At 41.0% G+C, this 5650-nt stretch overlaps 1 pseudogene; it reads right to left on the reverse strand.

Moving 5' to 3' along the window:
- Nucleotides 1-2308: 2308 nt before the first annotated feature.
- On the reverse strand, nt 2309-2876 carry LOC147448579 (uncharacterized; annotated as a pseudogene).
- Between the last annotated feature and the right edge of the window lie 2774 nt (nt 2877-5650).

Raw genomic sequence — 5650 nt, forward strand, 5'->3', positions numbered from 1 at the left:
GAAGGAAAGAGTCTAGTCATCTTAGTCTTACAAGCCACAAGGCTTGCCTAAACTTGCCTTACTAATCTATAGGCCGTGTCTTCATACTTACATCTGGACACTTTGTCCTTGGCTTTTGGCACTTTGCCACCGCTAGATTTTTCTTTGTGAGGCCTTTGTTACTTGAAACCTTGTATGCTTTCCATGTTTGGAAAGCGCTACAAATATCGACGTTAAACATAAGTCCACATGTGTTTGCCTCAATTTGTATCTAGCCCCGCTCATAGAACCCATAACTTTGTTATAGTGCTTGGTAGAAAGACTCCACCATTTGTCGATTATCTTTGTCTACCTTGGAGAAAGATGTGAAGTATTGTCTATCATCCTCGGCTGCTTTGGGACTCCGTTAGGACTTGACTTTGAATTCATCACTATAGTTTGTTATGTGTGACTGGCTTATAGCCAAACTAATTGTCGGAATCCATCCTAGGAATCCAATGTTTGTTGCCATTTGTTGCAGGTTTGGCTCTTTTGATAGTTTGACCGCAATTGTGAAACATGGCTTGTCATCCCCGTGCAAGCACCGCATGGTTCCCTAGCCATCGCTCGGACACTCCATGGGTTGGTGGGCCCCTTTGGCACCCAGAATTTCCCTTAAGAAAGAAATCTGAAATCCACTTTTCTAAAGAGTAATGGAGAGCTCAACATAGACGAATAAGCGAGGCAGATGGACGTGGCCTTGATGCACCAAACCGACCACACGTGTGATGGAATTTTCTCCCCATCCCATGGCACGCAGTTTCTTGCAGGTCAATGTACCCTCTTTGTTGTGTGTAAGGGCACGTGCTCATGTTGCTTGGTCTATCAGAGCTCCTACTCCTTGTAAGCATCCACTCCCATAGCCTTATTTCCTATCGGCCTTGACTTCATCCTCTTCTTCATTGTCAAGCCCTTCTAAGGGTTGTTTCTCGCACTCATGTTAACGTGAGAGAGAGAGAGAGAGAGAGAGAGAGAGAGAGAGAGAGAGAGAGAGAGAGAGAGAGAGAGAGAGAGAGAGAGAGAGAGAGAGAGAGAGAGAGAGAGAGAGACTACTAAAGATATGACATCGTGCCATACATCCACATCCCAAAAGTTACTTATATACATAGGCTAAAGTAGCACATGAGTTCCTATAAAAAATTTAAGAATCATAGACCACAACAACTATTTCAAGTAGACATATCTAGTCATTCACTTTAAAAGTTATATAAAGTGTGCAAGCCAGATCTTAGTTTCTCTGGGGTCTTGCTAGAGAAAAGGGAAAAGTGATGGCACACCTTTAGCATAGCCAGAGAGAGAGAGCGCCCTTACTTGCATCCACAGTAAGAAAACAATTAATAGATTAGTTTCCAAACAACAATTATAGGTTATTTGGGTGACTCTATTTCTCATCCATGTCACCCTAACTTATACTAAAAGAGGAGAATGATGTAAAAGGTGGAAGAATCTAACAAGGATGGGTCTATTATCCTTTTGAGACAGGTTAATCTCACCATATTTCCTCGATAACTACATTCATCCTAGATAAACCATGCATCTAACATGGTACCCTTGTACTAATAGCTACCATGCATGCCCATTTCCTAAGTTTAGTCATTACTTCGTACCACCATAGAGAAGAAGTTAAGCATAAACTAATTGTTATGGTACCTCAGATGGTCCAGTCGCTTTGTTCAACGCCATGGCAGAGTGGTTTGAAACTTCAAAATTCCAAGTTCAGTGCTCATATATTCTACTTACCCACTCACTTAGAGAAGAAGGAGGTGTAAAGCTAATAAGTTACTCTTACTCGATATCTTCCTCACAATGTTCTAACATAAAGGAATCCCTTGCTATGCTCAGCAGTTGTTGTCACGAAATACTGAAATGGAAACTAAGTGAGTTCAAAATAATGAGCTCACATTTAAGTATTGCTTCTCTTGCTCAAAGTGTATTACTCTATCCTAGGCCAAAGGTGCCATAGATCAAGGCTGTGCACCGTGCTACAAAGGTGTACTTCTTTTCAAACCTCACAAATTTTGAGGCATCTGTCATTGATTTCAGCTATAGTAAAGATTTTATAATTGTGCCGCCGGGCCTATCTTACCTGCCCAAGTCACCACACATGCAAAAGGAACTAAAGAGTGGTGTTTGCAACGGTAGAAGGCTTAGGAGAGCGAAACTCTTGTATGATAGCCTTCCCCCCGTGGTAGACCGCCCATTGTCCTTTACCTCGTGCTCCATGTATTTTCTTGAGTTATTTGCCTTTTTTTTGAGTTGTGACGGGATGACTTCTTTCATGATCAATAGCTTAGTGCCCTTTGAGAAGGTGTGTTTGTTGCAAGATCTTGAGGGGATCTTCTCTCTTCTTGAATTTGAGAATGGCTTGTCCACTTGGCAACGGCTTGCTTCCATTGATCATTTATATATTGTTGGGGTCAAGCTTAATCAGCTTGAGGGTCTCATTAAGGAAGTTGATGTGCTCCCAGATGTCCTCCTTGATCGCTTCCCATGTTTGTGGTAGTTAGCCAATGCGGACCCTGAGAGCATTTGCTTCTTCGTGCTTTCGTTCTTGGAGTCCATTGCCACACATGTCCCTACTTGAGCGAGCACCATCAATTTATCTTGCGTGACTTGTGCTTCTACTTCCATTACCTTATTGGTGGCAATATTGACAATTGATTCAAACCGGGCCTCAAGCATGCACGGTTCTCTTCCATGACTCAATCAAGGGCCACTTTGAGTTGCCTCAAGAAATTGGCCTTGCTTGGAGCCACTATCATGATTGCAAAACGTACTCATGGCCGCACCGGGGTAATTGGGAGACCCTCATTGCTGAAATCTTCTTTGGTCAAAATTGTCCTCCTCTTACGTGCCATTTTTGAAGACCCTTCCTCTATTTAGTTTCTTCTCTAAAATTGCTTCAAAAGGCTTTGTTTGGCATCGTGGCGATGTGGGATGGGGTATGCAGTCTAAACAAACTTTGAGATCATTGACTAGGGAGAGGGAGGGTGTGGCTATTGACTAATGCCCCCCATAGGGAAATCCTCGCCCAAGGGGGACATGTGGAGCATGCGGACAGGCAACTAGGTTTTTGCAGAGCTTGGGAGAGTTAGGTTTTGGGAGAGAGAGAGAGAGAGAGAGAGAGAGAGAGAGAGAGAGAGAGAGAGAGAGAGAGAGAGAGAGAGAGAGAGAGAGAGAGAGAGAGAGAGAGAGAGAGAGAGAGAGAGAGAGAGAGAACAAGTTTCCATGCCTTATGTCCTTCCCCTCCTCCATAGTTGCCCTTATCCCTCGAGCTTTGATACCAATATAAGACAAAGGGGACTAGCATATGCAAATCACCACCTCTAATATGGCTATCGCTTTCTTGTCTTTAGTGTGTATCTTTGTTGTATCTCTTGAGTCAAGGTGATTAGGATGTTGTTTTTTATGATTTAATGAGATATTATGTCAATGTAAAAGATGAATTTGGGGCTGATGTAAAGGAGAATATGGATACAAACATGCACAACGACAAGTTTTGAGTGGATTGCAAGAGTCACCTAGCTCAGGTCATGCTAAGAATCAATGGAGTGGCACACTATGTGAGAGACTAAGTTCTACAAATTCATCAAATATATCAAGAAAAGGGAAAGGAAAGGTTGATGATGACCTCAAGGTGCCAAATTTGAGTGCAGGTTTATGATGGTGGTGGTTCAAGTGGCTTAGACCAAAGTCTTGATGAGAAGTTTGGTATAACCTCTCTTAAGACATTTGGAACAAAAATAGTGCAAAAACAATAGGGCACATGACAATGATTTTGGAATATAAACATTTCAAAGAGTAAGGATTCCTCTGCACATATTGACTTATGAGAATCATGTGGCTCACCATTGTGCTTATATGGAAAAGATTGTGCCCCACTCATGTAGGATGTGGTGCCTACTTGTTTTGAAGCTTCTATTGGATATCCCAAGAGGGATCAAGCTATGGATAAGAGGATGGTTTCTCTTGATGCTAATGAGACATGGAATTTGGCACAATAGCCAAAATGAAAGAATGTGATTAATTGTAAATGGGTTTATAATGTGAAACTTAATACAAATGGCTTAATCAAATCTACCTAATGCTATACTCTTCAAAGAGGATTTGAAGGTGCTAGTTGATGTGGGTTATGTGCCTGAGAATGCTATTTGTAAAACAAGATTGTGGGTAGACTAATCTACTTGACAATCTTGCAACAAGATTTGAGTTATACGATTGGGCTTGAAAGCCAAGAAATGTAGCCTTTGAGGAAACTACATTTGGATGTGGTGAGGTGCATATTGCACTGTGTCAGTGCTACATTAGATTACACATTCTTTTATGAGTTTGGCATGATGGAGGTGTATCTCTATGATTACACAGATGTGGATTGGGATGGCAGTCTATCTGATTAAAGATGTTCTTGGTGTTGCTCTTACATAGAGTTGCAAGAACTGATCCATGATTGATTTGTTGAGTATAAATATGAAGAAAGTGTGAACAACAAAGCTCCTAGTAGCTATGACCATTTGGAGAGTAGTGGCACTACATTGTGGTACTAGAGCACTAGTTGGATTTATAATTCCCCATTCAAAGTTTGGTGCATTGAGAAGGTAAATGAGGGTTTGTAGGCCATTTGAGAGGTTTGTACCGAGCCTAAATATATTATGTTGAGTGATTGTGGTGAGCCCTTCGGTTATGATAATGAGGCTATGATACAAAATGAACAGTTTAAGTGGGTGTAGACAGTGGGAACGGTCCTTAGTCAGCACCTATACATAATTGGGTTTGGTATTTACCAACATTAGTTACTATAGTAACTGTATCTATACATAGTTGATCAAAGCCTAGTCCATGTACCTATAAATAGGACTAGGTGCTCTTATGTTTGGGGTCTTTGGCATTGGTAGTCTTTAGTCTACTATCACTTCCTAGGCTAAACAACGAGTCTTTGTAATTGTCCCTTTTTTCATCCAGCTCTTGGTGCCAATTATTATAATTTCCTTTAGTATTTGAATATATTAGCTCTAGTACTTTGCATCAAGTATCTGAAGTTGTGGTTTAAATTCACTTCATATCTCATTTCCTATGCTTGTCTAAAGTTCAAATGTGATTCTCTATCCGATCTGACACCTAACTTTGAATCTCCAACCTAGAATAGCTATCAAAAGCAACTAGCTCATTCCATTTTGGTGCTCATGGTGGTGAGCTTAAGCTCTTGATATTAACCTATCTCTCAATTGGAATTTGGAGTTACATGAACATTTGCAATGCTTCCTAGACAATCAGCAAGAGGGAGAAGACCTACCATAGTATTTGCTAAGGAACAAGACCATATCAACACGATGGCTAAAGAATCAGAGCAGGGATTTGATGGTGGACCTTACTTTTAAAATGAAGAGATGGATGTTGACCATGAACAAAGAGATACTAAGGGGCTTGGGGGATCTCAACACTCTATTGAATCAAGGAGAAGGCATTCAAAGAGAGATGAAAGATGTTCTTGTTCACATGGGTCTCACAAGCTAGACAACAAGGGCAAAGCAAAGGTTCAAACTGATGCCAGTGATGGTAGCCAACGAAGCAAAAAAATGACACATCAAAAGTCAAATAAGAGGAATGACATGGACACTATAACTGAGACAGATGA

The sequence above is a fragment of the Adiantum capillus-veneris genome, chromosome 10, assembly GCF_014529385.1.
Source record: "Adiantum capillus-veneris isolate H3 chromosome 10, ASM1452938v2, whole genome shotgun sequence".
Taxonomy (NCBI): Eukaryota; Viridiplantae; Streptophyta; class Polypodiopsida; order Polypodiales; family Pteridaceae; genus Adiantum; species Adiantum capillus-veneris.